Raw genomic sequence first — 18,659 nt, 5'->3', positions numbered from 1 at the left:
ATGTGATTAAGCCATAAAGTATAATATCATAATCAAATTAGGAGATCATGAAAAAAATTATTTATCAGACCTACAGATAAGGAAAAAGTTTATGACCAAAGAAAAGATAGAGAGGATCATGGAAGGTAGCACAGATAATTTTGATTATATGAAATTAAAAAGGTTTTGTAAAAACAAACCCATGCTGCTGAAATGAAAAGGAAAGCAGAAGAAACTGGAGGATTTACAGCAAGTTTCTCTGATAAAGGTCTCATTTCTCAAATGTATAGGAAACTGAGGTAAATTTATGAAAAAATAAAAGCCATTGATCTATTTGATAAATTGTCAAAGGATAAGAACAGGGAGTTCTCAGAAGAAAACTCAAAGCTATCAATAACCATATAAAATGCTCTAAGTCACTGAAATTTAGAGAAATGCAAATTAAAATAACTTACTATACCACCCATGCCCATTAGATTGGTTAAAATGACAGAAAAGGAAAATGACATGTGCTAGAGGAGATGTGGGGGAAAGGCACATTAATATATTGTTGGTAGAGTTATGAAGTGGTTCAACCATTCTGGAGAACAATTTGAAATTATGACCAAAGGGCTGTAACTATGAATATTCTTTGACCCAGAAATAGCACTACTGTCTGTATCTCAAAGAAATAAAGGGAAAATGAAAGAGACTTAGGTGCATAAAAATATTTACTGCAGTTCATTTGTGGTAGCAAAGAATTGGAAATTAAGGGGATGCCTATTGTGATGGAATATTATTGCCACATAAGAAATGGTGATCAAGATGGTTTCAGAAATATCTGGGAAGACTGATGCAAACTGATTCAAAGTGAAACAACCTAAACCAGGAGAACATTGTATATAACAGCAATATCGTAATGAAAATCAGTTGTGGAAGATACCTATTCTGATCAGTACAATGATTCAGTACAATTCCAAAGGACTCATGATGAAAAATGTTATCCACCTCTAGAGAAAGAACTGACTAAATCAAAGTGAAGATTGAAGCATATTTTTTCACTTTATTTTTCTTGCTCTTATTTTTGCAACATGGTTGATGTGAAAATCTGCTTTGCATTACTTTGTATGTATAATCAGTATCATATTTCTTGCCTTCACATTAAGCAGGGAAGAGGGTGAAGAGATGGAGAGAATTTGGAACTGAAAATAAAAATTTAATTTAAAAAAAGACCTTTTTTTTTAATTTAAAGTCCTTCCTTCATAACCTGGCCACTTCCTACCCTTTCTAGTTCTCTTATACTTTACTTTTTTCCACTTACTCTATGATTAGGCTTCAGATACCTACATGTAGTCATTCAAACATTTACCTCAGCCCCCCATCTCTTTCTCTTTGTCCCACCTGTTACCCATTCATATATTACTCTGCCTTTCTGGATTCTCTGACTCTTTTTAAGTCTCAGCTCAATTCCCACTTACTGCAAAAAGTTTTTTTTGGTTTGTTTGTTTTGTTTTGTTTTCAAAGTTGCCCAAGCTGATAGGGTTTTTCCTTCTCATTTAACCTAGTTAGTTCATGTAGTGAAATATGGGCAAGGCATCAGGAAGACCTGAGTTCATATCTGGCAACATACATATAGTAGCTGTGTGACTTGGACAAGTCACTTAACCTCTGTTGTCTGCAGTTTCTTCATCTGGAAAATGGAGATAATAAAATAACCTACATCCACTCCCTAAGTTTACAAACCATATAAGTGTTAAATGATGTTATCGCTATTATTAATGTTGTCATCATCATCATCATCATTAATACTTTACTTTTAATTTACTCCATATGTATCATATATGTACCGGCATGTTGTCTTCCCAATTTGAATATAAGCTCCTTGAGGTGAGATATTACTTTTTTATTCATTTTAATTCCCCAACTCTTAGGAAAAATGTTCAGCACATAGTCTCAGATCAATAAATGCCTGTTTAATAATACATTTCATTTGTCTCCACAAAAGTCAGGAAAGTCAAGTTATGCCACTGGCAGAATTGCAATGTTTTTGAAGGGAAATTATTATCCTTCTTGAGCTGCTGTTTCCTTATCTATGAAAAGAGAAGTTTGCACTAGTTGGCCTTTGAGATTTTCTTCAGTTGTAGAGCTCTAATCTTTTAATTCTGAATGAATTATTCTAATGAAGCAGCAGATTATATTAAGATGTCTGTGGTTAGGCAGGGGGAAAGGAAGCTTTTTATTGGTATTCTTTATTCCATGGATAGGTGGTTAAAATTGGTGGCAACAGCAACAACTTTCTGCATCAAGATATTTATAAAGATAATAACTTCAGATATCTACCATCTCTGCCACAGCTCACTTCTGCCTTCTCTTGCCTCTTTCCCTGTTTGACCCTGGGCTAATGGTTCTTTTCAATTTTGCATACTCCTACTCCTTCCTCTGTTTTTACACCTCCAGAATAATTCTGTTTCTGAGATAGTTCCACCTTTCAGACAAGTAATTCTAGTTATTAATTAATTAATTCTGAGTATTACACTTCCCTTAAATCATGGTTTTGATTTATTCAAGAATGGGTACAGGTGGGGCACAGTGCTGTGCCTGAGCTTCTGAGCCAGAGCTCTGGCTGCGGGGCTGTCTGAACCTGACTTGAGACAAGGGGAGAGCTCCAGTAAGTGCAGCAGAATCAGTCCTGGGAGTAGGGTCCTAACCCAAATAGTGACCCTCCTCCCACTCCCATGCCTTGAGGATTTCAGTGGTCCCTTTAAACGATATGAAGAGGAGAAAGCAGACTTTTAAGGAAATTGGCCTCCATAAAGAATGGCCTTCTTGGATAACCCAATGATCATCCTGGCTCATACCTGGCAAACTTATATGACAAGCAATGACATGGGAATGTGTGAGATGGTCAGGATTGGTCATGATTGATCATGATGCAGATCTGGAATGGATCAAAAATCCAGGGAGTAGTGTTGAAACTCAGGGCTATGTCTATACTCAATCTGTTGACATTACTTCAAATTGCGACTTTGGCATCAGAAGATGCTCAAACACAGCTCCAAGATTAGACTGACTTCAAAAAGAGAGACAACAAGAGAAAATGCAAAAATTCCTCATGGAAAGAAATGCTTCTCATTTAGCAGAGGACCTCAGCTCATTGTTTGAAAAAAAAAAGAACTTTGAAGTCAAGTCTTCAAGTGTGGGGAAACAGTTGCTCTTCTCCTTGTGCCTAGAGCAGTGACCATTTTAGCTGAATAATCTTTTTTAAGAAGTATTCAAAATTGAGTAAACGTCATGTAGGGACCACTGCAACAAAAAAAAAAATTGATATCTACCTCTCATTGCATACAAGGCATGGCAGTTTTGGCCATGGCATATGTGTTGACCTAATTGGTCTAATCTGCTGGCAGTATACAAGTGAAGGATGACAACACAAGTTCAATGACAATGTCAGAGCTTATTGTCTCCATATTGCTGAGGATGATGGTGAGGTTGACATAGACTTCCCTCCCCTGCATTCCAATGAGCCCATTCATAAATTTGGCTTCAGTACTTTGGCTTTGGTTGAGAAATATTCATCTCTTCCAAATAGTTGCTCTTTGTTCAAATAAATGCTGCTCATGGATTCTCCCTTACTTAGGTGGACAGTAAGAAGATCACCATAAAGGACATCTTACAGAAGGCAACGAAGTGGAGGAAGGGCTCTCAGAAGGGAGCAGGTCCTTGGTATTGCCTGGAGAAACAGAATGAGTCCAATGTCCCCATGGACTTAGAATGCACCCTGGAGAGCCAGAGTACTTTGGAGTTCTGCCTTGTGTGACAGAACAGTGCCAGGGGAGAAGGGATTTCAGAGGAGTATCCTCAGACTGACATAGCCACAGTCCAAGACATGCTGTCCATCACCATTACAAATCTTTCAAAGTTAACACTATTCACCAACTCAGATTCACTATAGCTGTGCAGGTAGGTATCTCTGGAGACAAAGTGGAGATAGACTTCTTCACTAACCAAGAGGCCAGCACAAAACTCTGGCTTAAACAGAAGCCCATTTCAATTGATTCTGACCTGCTATGTGCCTGGGCCCTTGCTGAAGAAAAAAGCCCAAGTCACATGATATTTAAACTTACCTATCTAAGCAATCACGACCACAAACATCACTAGTTTGAGTCAGATGCTGTTATTGTCAATGAGACTGTGCTGGAGGTGAACTATATTCTGAAATCCCAAGCAAGCAATGTCTGGGCTGATTACTTTGCTCAGAAACAAAGGAAACTGAGCAGGAGAACAAGCTTTACCTTCCAGGAGAAGAAATCAGGGAAGTAGTAATGGCTGGAACAAAAACACTGATGTGCCACCCTTCACAGCAGCAGCAGCAACAGCAGCAGCTCCCCACAGCCTTGGTGAGCATCAGCAAGGGACAGCACTAGCCTCTGGACAGTTTCTCATGGTTGAAAGATCCTGACTACCATGTAGAGGACAGAATGGAACCCAGAATTTGGTGGGCCACCTTATGCTGTTTCACTGAAGCCCCTTCAGTTGGGGCTAACACTCAAATGAGGAGGACAGATATTTGGATTAGAAGCCAGACAAGATCACATGCTGGATGAACTCCATTATGTAGCACATACAATCAAAAAAAAATTGACTTCTACTTTTTTTCACTGCCTGATATAAAACATTGAAATTTAAAAGAAAGATGTCACTTAGAGCACAATCAAATGTCTTCAAGTTAATACCAAACAAAATGTGTACTTTTTAAAAAAAATAAACTGGCATAATCTTAAAAAAATGGATATAAGCTCACTTCATATTCAGTCCTGATTGATTCTATTAAGAAAAGGTAAATACGTTTACATGGTTAGAATAATCCAGGGCACCCCACCCTCATTTGTTTGTGTGTGTGTATCTTTAAGAATCTGTTTAACTCTTTTCATTTATTCCTGATAACTGCAGGAGGATCATATTGACTTTTGAACATAAAACAGTATAGTCATAATGTCTGCTTAGTACTTTATGAGGAACTTGATAAAACATTTCCATATTAGTCATTTCGTATGAGAGTAAAAATTTTAAAAAAGTGAAAAATTGCATGCTTCAGTCTATATTCAATCAATATTTGCACTTTCATCATTAGTCCATTAGGATTGTCTTGTATCATTGTATTGCTAAGAATAGCTAAGTCATTCATAATTCTTCATCTAACAATATTGCTGTTAATGTACACAACAGTTTCCTGGTTCTGCTCACTTCACTTTGCATCACTTCATGGAAATCTTTCCAGGTTTTTCTGAAATCATGTTGCTTATCATTGCTTACAGCACAATAATATTCCATTACAATCATATACCACAGTTTCTTTAGCCATTCCCCAATTGATGAGCATCCCTTTTGATTTCCAATTCTTAGACACCACAAAAAGTGTTAGTATAATATTTTCATACAAATAGGTTATTTTCCCTTTTTGTGTGTCATTGGGATACAGCTCTAGCAACGGTATTGTTGGATCAAAGAGTAAGCACAGCATTATAGCCCTTTGGGCATAGTTCCAAATCAGTCTCCAGAATGGTTGGATCAATTCACAGCTCTACCTTTGCAACTTCACTGCATTAATGTCTTAGTTTTCCCACACCCCCTCCAACATGCAACATTTTCCTGTTCTGTCGTATTAACCATTCTGATAGGTGTGAAGTGTTACATTACCTCAGAGTTGTTTTAATTTGCATTTCTCTGATCAACAGTGATTTAGAGCAACAAATAAGCTATCTTAATGCTATTGTTGTAATCATCAACATCATCAGGTTTGTTTTCTAGTCCATATATATTCAGTTCTATCTGCTTCGTTTCTAAATCTTCATCTATAATAACTTATAATGCTAAATGATGCTCATGATTTTAAAACGTTGCAAAACTCTGAAATGTCTTGTGCATCACTAAAGATTAAATTTTGTTCAATAGAATTTTAGGGTTAAATGCACTTTATTGTATTTTAATTCTTCGAAAGCTTAATGATGCTTTGAAGTAATATAGTCATAAAAATGATCAGGTAGAACACTTACTTTTACCTTTAAAATACATTCATATACATTATCTTACATGAGAAAAATAAGAACTCATTTTCTTCTCATGTAAAACTGTTTTTCCTTCAAAAAACCCTATTTCTTCTGCCATCTTACCTGAGTTACAAAAGATCTTAGACTATTGCCTCTCCTACAAGCCCCACTTCCACGTTGTGAAGATTGATTCTATATCCACAATATGTTTCATGTGCCCCCTCCTTTCCACTCATATATCAACTTAAATTAGACCGTCATCATGTCTAGCCTTGAATATTGCAACAGTGTTTCACCTCCATAATGTGTCCTCTACACTGTTGGAAAAAAAGTCCTGAAAGCATGTTTGCTATGATTTATAGTAATTCAATTTAGCAAGATATTAAATTAACCAGAGTACCCTGTTCCATGGCCATTCTGTATAACATTTTCTTTATCATTTTGTATCATTCTTTAACATAGAGAATTCTATGTCAAAGCATTCTCTTTTACATAATTAATGAAAATAATCTTATCAACTAATTTTATTTTTATTATAAATTGGGGAACAAACCCTAACGTAAATTAAGAGTAATTTATATCATACTCTTATGTGGTGTTTAGGACCTCATAATTAGTCATTCAGATCAGAAGATGATATGAATTTCAGGGACAAAATATTCATCTGAAAAATTGGAGAAGTAACATTTTGATGGAATTATTTTTCATTTAAAACAGGTAATATTTTCTTAACATTCCCATATTTTAATTATTATTGCCTCATACCCAAAAATATTGGATAAATATTGTCATGATGAGATTAGCAACATTCATTTTTATCTCTCCAAAGCCATCTAAATGATAAACGATCAGGACCAGAATTTCATTCAGTCAATTGTGCTGTCTCATGCTATAATCTTACCTAATTTTTTTAAAATGATGAGCAGTGGGGAGGAGAAGAATGAGCTTGCTATTAAAACAGCAATTATCTTTCAGATGCCACCTCTAAAATACCTAAGAATACCTTTGGGTTTTTTCTCTATCCAATTAATAATTGTGAGATTGTAGCTGTAAATACTCCAAAATGTGCTATATTATGCAAGAATCTATTAAAGGATTTTATCCAAGTGCAGCCTTGGAAGGATTTGTTTTACCCTGAGAGAACTTCAAAAATATCCTTCCTCTGAAAATAATGTCACTTATGATGCTATTTGTAATTCTAATAAACACTCTTGTTATAATAGTTCCATTGGATTTAACAACATCCAAACCGTGCACAGAATTCTAATGAACATGGAGGGGGAAAGCAGAAGAAAATACAAGGACATCTGATATGATAATGGTTACCAAAGTCTATCTGGTAAAAGGTTGGACTAAATGACCTCTAAAGTTTATGTTAATTCTAAGATTCTGTAAGTCTGAGATCTCTTTGCAAAGGATGTTTTTATCTTACTTTTCCTACATAACAGAAATATGTATAAGAAACTATGCATTTCTAGGCAAATTTTTTTAACTCCCTATGGAATTTGTCAGCTTTTAATGAAAGATTTATCCCCTTCCTCCACTTAAGGCAGTTTGGAGCAGCAGATCAAGCTCCATGTTTAGAGAAGTGGTTGAATCTCACTTCAGATATCTACTAGCTATGAAACCCTCAGCCATAAGTTGGGAATAATAAAGATCTTTGTTATATATCACTGTGTATGTCTGCTATGCACTTTACATAGTATTTTTCTAGCTATTTAATTGCTAGTATTTTTGCTAGCTAGTATTTTAATTTTTGCATCATATTTGCATCATAAAAGGAATTTAGTAGGACTTCACCTATTTTCTCAAAGACTTTACATAGTATTTGAATTAATTGTTCTTTAAATGTTTGATAGAAATCACTTGCGAATCCATATGACCCTGGGGAATTTTTCTGAGGGAGTTCATTGATGGCTTGTTCAGCTCCTTTCTTTCTTTTTCTTTCTTTCTTTCTTTCTTTCTTTCTTTCTTTCTTTCTTTCTTTCTTTCTTTCTTTCTTTCTTTCTTAGATGGGGTTATTTAAGTGTTCTGTTTCTTCTTCTGTTAATCTGGGTAATTTATATTTTTGTAAATATTCACCCATTTCACTCAGATTCGCAGATTTATTTTCATATAATTGGACAAAATGGCTCCTAATAATTGCTTTAATTTCATTTTCATTGATGTTAAAGACACACTTTTTTATTTTTGATAATGGTAATTTGATTTTCCTCTTTTAAATCAAACTAACCAATGATTTATCTGTTTTTTTTTTACAAAACCAGCTCCTACTTTTATCAGTTCAATGATTTTCTTACTTTCAATTTTATTAATCTTTCTTTGATTTTCAGGATTTCCAATTTGGTGTTTCCTTTGGGGATTATTTTTTTTTCCTTTTTCTTTTTTGTAAACATTTTTATTTAAAGTTTTGAGTTCCAAATTCTATCCCTCTTTTCTTCTTTTTCTCCCCTCCCCCCTCCATGAGATGGTAAGCAATCAGATATAGGTAAGCCATATGCAATTATATAAAATATTTCCATGTTAGTAATTTTATGTAAGATTTGAACAAAGGATAAAAGGGGAAGAAGTGAAAAATAGTGTGTTTTAGTCTATATTCAAATAATACCAGTTCTTTCTCTAGAGGTGGATAGTGTGCTTCATCATTAGTCCTTTGGGATTGTCTTGCATTGATTGTATTGCTGAGAATAGCTAAGTCATTCACAGTTCTTCATCACACAATATTGCTGTTATTGTGTACAATTTTCTCTTGGTTCTCACTTTGCATCAGTTCATGGAAGTCTTTATAGGTTTTTTACTGAAATCAAGCTTCTTGTCATTTCTTAAAGCACAATGGTATTCCATTACAATCATATACCACAGCTTGTTTAGCCATTTCCCACTGAGGATTTTTAATTTGTTCATTTTCTAGGTGTTTTTTTTTAAATTATTCTTTTAGTTGCATGCCCAATTGATTTATCTGCTTTTTCTCTATTTTATTTATGTAAGCATTTAGAGATATAAATTTTCTCCTAAAGTACTGCTTTGGCTGCATCCCATAAATTTTGGTATGTTGTCTCATTGTTGTCATTCTTTTTAATGAAATTTTTATGTTATTTCTATTTGCTCACAGACTCATTCATTTTTTGGAATTAGATTATTTAGTTTGCAATTAATTTTTACTCTCTCCATGGCCTTTTATCAAATGTCATTTTATTGCATTATGATCTGAAAAAGGATTACTTAAATATTTTTGCCTTTCTGCATTAGGGTGTGTGGTTTTTATGACTTAATACATTGTCAATCTTTGTTTAAGTGACATATACTGCTGAGGTAAAGATATATTTCTTTCTATCCACTTCAGTTCTCTCCAGAGGTCTATCATATCTAACTTTTCTAAAATTCTATTCACCTCCTTAACTTCTTTCTTGTTTATTTTTTTTTTAGGTTAGATTTATCTAGTTCTAAGAGGGGAATATTGAGTGCCCACCATGAGGATAGTTTCATTGTCTATTTATTCCCATAACTACTTAAACTTCACCTAGAGAGATATGGATGCTATACCATTTGCTACATATATATTTAGTATTGATACTACTTCATTGTCTTATGGTATCTTTTTACAAGGTATAATTTCCTTCTTTTATCTTTTTAAATTAGATCTATTGCTGCTTTGTCTTAAATCAAGTTTGCTACATATGCTTTTTCTAAAAAATTCAGCTGAAGTATAAAAGATTCTTGTCTAGCAACTTCCTTTTATTCTACATATGTATCTCTATATCAAATTTGTTTCTTTCTAAACAGCATATTGCAGGATTCTAGTTTTTAATACATTCTGTTATCAGCTTCTGTTTTATAGGAAGTTCATACCATTCACATTCACAGTTATGATAATTAACTGTGTATTTCTCTCCATATGATTTTGCTACTGTTTAGAATTCTTTATATCTCTTGGTCTCTCTGTCTCTGTCCATGTCTCTGTCTCTGTCTCTCACCCCTACCCTGCCCTTCCTCACTAGTGTTTTCTTTCTGACCACTGCTTTCCCCATCATCTGCCCTGCCTTCTATCAAATCCCTCCTCTCCTTTTATATTCCTGTCCTCTACTACTTCCCTATAGGATAAGATAGATCTTTATATCTATCTGAGTGTGTGTTATTCTTACTTTGAGCCTGTTCCAGTGAGAATAAAGTTCAGTCAATACCCACTCCTGTCTTTCTCTCCACTGAAATAGGTCTTTTGCATCTCTTCATGTGAGATAATTTACCACATTCTTTATTTTTAAATTTTATTAATTTATTTGATTTATCAACAATCACTTCCATATGCTTTGAGTTTAAAATTTTTCTCCCCCTTCTCCCCACCACCCTCCCCAAGACGGTGCACAATCTGATATAGGCTATACATTTACATTCCTATTAAACATATTTTCACATTAGTGAAGTTGTAAGTAAAAATTAAAACCAATAGGAGGAACCATCAGAAAGAGGAAACAAAACTCAACAGAAGAAAAAAAAAGATAGATTCAACTTTCACAGTTATGATTACTATCTGTGTCTTTTTCTCCATCCTTTTCCCCCTTTATGCTTTTCTTTCTCCTCTCTCCTTCCCCCACCAGTACTTTGCTTTTGACCACCTCCTTCAGTCTCTCCTCCCTTCTATTATCCCTCCCTCTTCTTCCCTCCCTTCCATCCCCCTCTTTTTTCCCCCTTTTCCCTCCTACTGCCCATAGGGCAGGTTAGATTTCCATACCTAACTGATTATGTTATTCCCTTCTTGAGCCAAATCTGATGAGAGCAAGGTTCAAACAATGCTCACCCCCCCCTTCTTTCCCTCTGCTGTAATAGGATTTTCTGTCTTTTCCTGTAATGTAATTTACCCTTGTCTGCCTCTTCCTTTCTCAGTACATTTTCTAAGATCAGACTAATCCTCTTACTTGGATCCATTTAACCTCCTTGATCAGATTTTTTTTTATCATTACATCAAAGTCAACTAATATCCACCTCCTTTATGTATACTCCTTTAACTTGGTGTAATAACAATACAGTTCTCAAGAGTTGCAAGTGTCATCTTCCCTTGTAGGGATGTAAACAGTCCCCCTTATTAATGCATTTCTGTATTTCTTTTTATGTCTTTCTTGAATCTTGTACTTGAAGATCAAATTTTTTGTTGAGCTCTGGTCTTTTTATGAGGAAGGTTTGGAAGTCCCCTATTTCATTGAATATCCATTCCTCCCTTGAAAAATCATGCTCATTTTTGCAGGGTAGTTGATCCTTGGCTGCAATCCAAGCTCCTTTGCCTTATGGAATATCATGTTCCATGCCCTGCGGTCTTTTAATGTAGAAGCTGCAAGGTCCTGTGTAATCCTGACTGTGGTTCCATGATATTTAAATTGTTTCTTTCTGGCTGCTTGCAGCACCTTCTCTTTCATCTGGTAATTTTGGAATTTTGCTATTATATTCCTTGGCATTGTCAATTTGGGATCTCTTTCAGGTGGTGAGCGGTGTATTCTTTCTATGGTTATTTTACCTTCTGGTTCTAGGACTTCGGGCAGTTTTCCTTTATGATTTCCTGAAAGATACTGTCCAGGCTCTTTTTTCATCATGATTTTCAGGTAGTCCAATGATTTTTAAATTGTCTCTCCTGATTGATTTTCCAGGTCGGTTGTTTTACCAATGAGGTATTTTATTTTTCATCATTTTTTCATTTTTTTGTTTCTGTTTGACTGATTCTTGCTCTCTCATAGAGTCATTAGTTTCCATTTGTCCAATTTAGTTTTTAAAGATTGTTTCTTCTCTAGTTTTTGAATTTCATTCTCAATTGGCCAATTGTGTTTTTAGGACTTGTTTCTTCAGTGTACTTTTTTTCCAATTGGCAATTGTATTTTTAAGGACTCTTCTACCTCTCTCATTAGATTTTTAAATTCCTTCTTGAGCTCTTCTAAGAAGGCTTTTTGGGCTTCAGACCAGTTCATATTCCTTTTTGATGTTGCAGATGTGGGTTTGTTGACAATGTTGTCCTCTTCAGAATTTCTGTCTTGATCTCCACTCTTCTCATAATATGAATCTATGGTACATTTCTTTTTACTCATGTTTCTTTATTCCCTGGCCTTTAAAGAGATTGAGCTCTCCTGCTGGGCAACAGGGCACTGACCCAAGCTTCTTGTGTTGGAGCCTAGGTCTTGGTCACTGGCTTGTGTGCTGGGGCCTCTTATATTGGCAATTGGAAGCTGTAAAGTTTGGCAGCTTAGCTGGTGTTGGGCTGGAATCAGCAAGGCTGAACTTTCAGGCAGTTCTAGGTTGCCTGCTTTTCCTTTCCTTTAGCTTTCTTCAGCTCCTTTTAGATGGGTGCTGCAGGTATTTATCTGCCTGCCCCTTGCAATGCTGCCTCCCTGTTTCTGCTAATGCACTGGGAGATTTCTTTGTGGTAGAGTGCCGAGGCACCTGGTGGTTTTCTGAGCTGGTTTCCACCACTTCCCCTGCCCTCACTGAGGCATTGGAGATCCAGGTGTTGGTGTTTGCCTGCTCTATCACCTGGGCTTCAGGATCTTCTCCTGGTTGACAATTGGAGTCTGTAGGGTTGAGTCAGCAAGTCTGGGACTTTAGGAAGACTCTAGGTTGTTTTCTTCAGCTCCTTTCAGATGAATGCTGCAGGGTGCTTATCCACCTGGGGCCCTTTTTAGTCCTGCTTCCTTATTTTTGCTGAGGCACTGGGAGACCCATTTGCTGGGCTGCTGCACTGCTGTTCCTGTCTTTCTTCTAGTTCAGCTGTTTCAGGGTTTGTTTGTTTTTGTTTGTTTTCTAGGGTGATATTTTCTGGGTTTTCAGAGGTTGATAGGGAGGGTGAGAGCAACTAGTTTTTACTCTGCCATCTTGGCCAATTGACCCCATTCTAATCTCCCTTCCCTCTTCTCCCAGTGCAATCCTTTCTCACATCTTATTCATTCATCATATATTTCATTTATTTATTTTTTTATTGGATATCATCCTATCAAAGTTAGCTTATACCTGCACCCTCTATCTATGTTTATACCTTTGAACTGCCCTAATAGTGATACAATTCTTAAGTTACATGTATCATTTTCCTGTATAGAAATATAAACAGTTCAACCTTATTTCATCCATTATGTTTTCTCTTCCCTGTTTATCTTCTTATGCTCTCTTACTTCTTATATTTGAAACTCAAATTTTCTGTTCAGTACTGGTCTTCAGGAATGCTTATAAATTCTCTATTTCATTGAAAATCCATTTTCCTTCTGATGAATTATGCTCACTTTCCTTATGTGGGTGATGTTTTTTGTAATCCTAGCTCCTTTGCCTTCCAATATTATCATCCAAGTGTTCCGATCATTTGATGTAGTAACTGTTAAAACCTGTTGTAATCCTGACTATGTCTTAATTGTTTCTTTCTGGCTGCTTGCAGTATTTTTTTCATTGACCTGGGATTTCTAAAATCTGGTTATAATATTTCTGAAAGTTTTCATTTTGGAATCTCTTTGAGGAGTTAATAGGTGGATTCTTTCAATTTCTAATTTACCTTCCAGTTTTAGGATATCAGGAGTCTTTCCTTAATAATGTTCACATATGATGTCCAGGTGCTTTTCTAATCGTGGCTTTCAGGTAGTTAAATAATTCTTATATCTCCTGCATATACTGTCTAATCTTTTGTTTTTCCTATGACGTATTTCACATTTCTTTTATTTTCTCATTCTTTTGATTTTGCTTTATTGTTTCTTGATTTCTCATGGAGTCATTAGCTGCCACTTTTCTCATTTTAATTTTTAAGAGGTTATTTTCTTCAGTGAGCTTTTGTGCCTCCTTTTCCATTTGGCCTATTGCAATTTTTAAGTTTTCTTTTTCCAGGCTGTTGACTATTTTTCATGATTCTCTTGCATCATGCTCATCTCCTTTCCTCAATTTTTCTTCTACATCTTTTATTTATTTCTTATAACTGTTTTTGAGTTCTTACAGGAGTCATTTTTGCACCTGACATTGATTCACCTTTTTTCTTTGAGGCTCCATATTTAGGCATTTTAACATGCTTGTCCTCTTCTGACTTTCTTTTTCCTTCACTGTCATCATAGTAAATTTCTATCAGGTGCTTTTTTATTTTAACCATTTTTCACCATTTTGGGACTTTTAAAGTTGGGCACTGTTTCTGAGACATATGGTGCAGTGTCCCAAGCTTCTTTTCCCAGGATGTGGTCCTCACCTCAATTTTGCTGCTCTAGGGCCATAAGACTATTTGCAGGCCTGCTATGCTGAGATCTTGGGGCCTTGGCACTTGCCTGTTGTGGCAGTGTGTGTGTGTGTGTGGCTTCTCCACTTGCCTGCTTCATTTGGGGAGCAGTACTTAGCTACTGGCCTGCTGTGCCAGTGCTGCGGGGCCTTGTTGCTTACCTTCTCTGGGTCTTGGTGCCTCTCAGCTGACTTGCTGGAGTGCAGCCTGCTGCTGGCTTGCCTAGATGCCACCTGAACTGGACTCTGCTCCCTTTTTACCCAAGTGAGATGGACCTTTTCTGCCAACTAAGTTGTCTGGGGGATATTTGTTTCACCCCATCCTTTTTCTGGTTCCATTATTCCAGAATTCATTTTGAGGCATTATTATATAACTGTTTGGAGATGGATTGACAGAGTTCGGTTGAGTTGCTTCCTTGCTCTGCCATTTTGACCCAACCTTCACAATTCTAATTTTTAAGGAATTATTTTCTTCTATGAGCTTTTTAAAGTAATTTTCCATTTGTTCATTTCTACTTCTTAAGGAGTTCTTTCCTTCAGTGAATTTTTGTACCTCTTTTTCGTTTAGCCAATTTTGCTTTTTGAAGCATTCTTTTCTACATTGGATTTTTGTGCCTCTTTTAATAATTGGCCAGTTAGGATTTTTTTAAGCTATTATTTTCTTTAATATTTTTGTAGCTCTTTTTTCAAGCTGTTGATTTCTTTTTCATGATTCTATTGCCTCACAGTTACTTTTTCCCAACTTTTTTCTACCTCTTTTATTTGAGTTTTAAAATTATTTTTTGTACTCTTCCAGACATTCTTTGTTGTTGTTGTTGTTGTTGTTGTTGTTTTAGGCAATGGGGTTAAGTGACTTACCCAAGGTCACACAGCTAGTAAGTGTTATGTGTGTGAGGCTGGATTTGAACTCAGGTGGTCCTGAATCCAGGGCCAGTGCTCTATCCATTTCACCACCTAGCTGCCCCATAGTTCAACATATTTTTCTTAGGCAATTGGAGTTAAGTGACTTGCCCAGGGTCACACAGCTAGTAAGTGTCAAGTGTTTTGTCTGAGGCTGGATTTGAACTCAAGTCCTCCTGATTCCAAGGCCGGTGCTCTATCCACTGTGCCATCTAGCTTCCTCTTCCAGACATTCTTTTTGGGACTTTGACCAAATTACATTTTTCCTTTATCCTTTGCATATAGCTGTTTGACATCATTGTCTGCTTTTGAGCTTGTGCCTTGTTCTTCCCTGTCACTTTAGTAAATTCCTGTTGTCAGTTTCTTTTGTTGTTGTTGTTGTTGTTTTCTGTTATTGTTTCTCATCTTCTAGCCTGTTTCTTGACTTTAAGTTTATGTTAAATTTGGTCCCTGCTCTTGGGGTAGAGGGAGCATTTCCCAAGCTTAAGGCCTTTCTTTCTGCTGTTTTTAGAGCTAGCATTGGCAGTTTATATACGTTTGGTGCTTCCAAGATGATATGATCTAAGGAGAGTTGTGGTCACTACTCTCCTGGCCTATGCTCTTGTTTTTTACCCATGAAGGGTAAAAAGGGTAAAAACCTTGTTCCCCTGTGGCCATCAGTGCCAGCACTTTTCCTGGCCCTGAGACTGTAACCATATCCCACACTCTTCAGCAATTATAATTGCTGGGGCACTCCTCTGCCTTGGAATTGAGACCAGGGTCTCTTCTCCCTCATGAATGACCACTAGCAATCCTCTCCATCCTTCAACAACAACTTGTGCTTCTACTCCTTTGTGACTGCAAGTCTTACCTCTCCTTTTGGCCCAGAACACCTATGACCCAGAACTGCACTTGGATAATGCAACTGGGTCCTGAATCCAGCACCAAGCAAAAGTTCTCTTGACATCTCTTCCTGACCAGTTATCTGACACTCCCACCTCCCACTGTCTATGGGCTGAGAGCTCCTGAAGTTGCCTCTACCCATGCAGCTTCCAAGACCTGATGCTGAGCCCTTGGTGTGGCCCTGCTCTCCACGCCCAACCATTATCTTGGTGAGACAGAAATTTTCTGTTATCCTCCTAAGTTGTCTTAGGCTAGAAAATCATTTTACCAAATTGTTATTGGTTCTAACACTCCAGAATTTGATTTTAGGTGTTATTTTAAAGTTGTTTGAAGACAAATTTAGGTGAGCTCAGCTGAGTGATTCTATAATTTGACATTTTGACTCTGCCTTTCACTCTCTTCTTTTTTCCAGATTTTTCCTGTAGCACTCTTAGTCTCTTTCTTTATTAGGAATTTCATTAGACTTAGGTCCCGTTATCATTTTCTTTGAGGCTTTATTTACATCTGTTTTACACTATCTTCTTAGTTTATGTCTTGGTCTTCCCTGCCACCATAGTAGTTTTTATGGTGAAGTTTTTTGTTATTGTGGTTGTGGTTTGCTGATTCTTCTAGACTATTTCATGGTTTTCAACTTTATGTCAAACTTTGGCTTTCTCATTTAAGGGTCGGGAGGCACTGTCCCAAGCTTCAGCATTTTTTTTTCATGATCCTGTGGTTACTAGATTCTTCTCTCCCTAAACTATCTTGCATTTATTTTAGTTGGAGGGCAGGGACTCTTCCATTTTTGCCTTCCTATTCCCAAGACCTATACAGTACAGGACCTGGCACATACTAATTGCCTAACAAATATCTGTTGCATCATTGGGTGAGATGAAGGTAATAATGAAAGCTAACATCAATAAAAAGAGGGGACTTTAGTGACAATGATTAATATTAAAATAAGCCAAAACATCAAACTACTTTCAAGTGAAAATGTAATGTATATCATATTTAATAAAACAATTTTCATACAGTAGTCATCAAAAGCATCTGGTATGGTTAAAGAATTGAGAGGTAGTTTAATGTAATAAACTAGACAAGGAAGATTCAGATACAATAGAACTAAATATTCAAATATCTGATAAAGGGAAAAAAATATGTTACCTAGGGGGGAAAATCCCAATTTAATAAATACTGCTGGGAGCACTTGAAAGCAGTCTGTTAGAAATAAGGCTTGGGCCAACACATCACATCATACTCCACAAAGCATTCTAAGTATATATGTGACCTTAATATAAAAGATCATATAAAAAAATTAGAAGAGAAACAGATCATGTACCTCTCACAGTACAGGTAAGAGAGGTATTCTTTCTTAACGATAGAGCAACAGATAGGGCCAATTTCAAAGAATAAATTATATAACTTTGATTACTTGATACCAAAAAGCTTCTGCACAGACAATCTTAATATATCCAGGATAAGAAGGGAAATGTCCAAATAGTAGAAAAAGTTCTCTGATAAGGATTTGGTATCTAAGATATATAATCTATCTATCTATCTATCTATCTATCTATCTATCTATCTATCTATCTATCTATCTATCTATCTACCTACCTATCTATCTATCTATCTATCTATCTATCTATCTATCTATCTATCTACCTATCTGTCATCACTAATAGCTATTCCCAAATAGACAAATAGTGAAAGGATATAAACACACAGTTCGTAAAGGGAAAATTACAAAGTATTCACAACCACATTTTTAAAATGTTCCAAATCAGTAATAATAAGAGAAATGCAAATCAAAGCAATCCTGAAGTTTTACCTCACACCCTGAAAATTGATAAAAAATTACAAAAAAAAATTGCAATAGTCAATGTTGAAAGGGGTGTGGGAAGATAAGAATGATAATGTATTGTTGGTGGAGCTATCAAAGGTGACCCCCACTTTGGAAAGCAATTTGGAATTATGCAGATAATGTGAATAAAGTGTCTATACTCAGAAGCAGAGACTTAGTTACTGGGCTTATACACCAAGGAAGATATTGATAAGGGGGGAAAGTCCCTATATATTAAAACATATATATATATTATATTATAATATATATATATATATATACACACACACACCACACACACACACACACACACACACACACATACACACACATATATACATATATATGCATATATATATGTATATACATATATACATATATATATATGTATATATATACATATATATATATATATATATATATTATATATGTATTTCAGCTATTTTTGTAATAGCTAAGAATTAGAAACAAATCTGATGCCCATAAATTGGTGAATGGCTAAAACACTTGTGGCTAAATAGTTACATATAAATGTAATGGAATACTAGTGTGTATAAATATGATATGTAATGAATACAGAGAAGTATGGAAAGATTTATATGAATTGATGCAAAGTGAAGTAAACAGGGCCAAGAAAACAATATACATAATATCTATTACATTTTAAGTGGAAAGAACAGTAACATCAGCAAATTTAAAAATATGTGAGGATTATAAAAGTCAAATGGAATTTAAAGGAAGAGATACGAGAACATATCTCTTATCTATCCTATGTCAACATAGGAAGTCCATAGGCATTACACATTGCACATTTTTATACTTTCTTGATATCTCTACCA

General features: G+C 35.7%; 1 pseudogene; it reads left to right on the top strand.

Moving 5' to 3' along the window:
* The first annotated feature begins 2,775 nt into the window (after positions 1–2,775).
* LOC110204478 (target of rapamycin complex 2 subunit MAPKAP1 pseudogene) lies at positions 2,776–4,278 on the top strand (annotated as a pseudogene).
* Positions 4,279–18,659: the final 14,381 nt, after the last annotated feature.

This window comes from Phascolarctos cinereus, unplaced genomic scaffold (assembly GCF_003287225.1).
Source record: "Phascolarctos cinereus isolate Bilbo 61053 unplaced genomic scaffold, phaCin_HiC Scaffold_460;HRSCAF=1076, whole genome shotgun sequence".
NCBI classification, from domain to species: domain Eukaryota; kingdom Metazoa; phylum Chordata; class Mammalia; order Diprotodontia; family Phascolarctidae; genus Phascolarctos; species Phascolarctos cinereus.
Note: the sequence above shows the minus strand (reverse complement) of the source record. Positions and strands in the feature narration are given on the sequence as shown.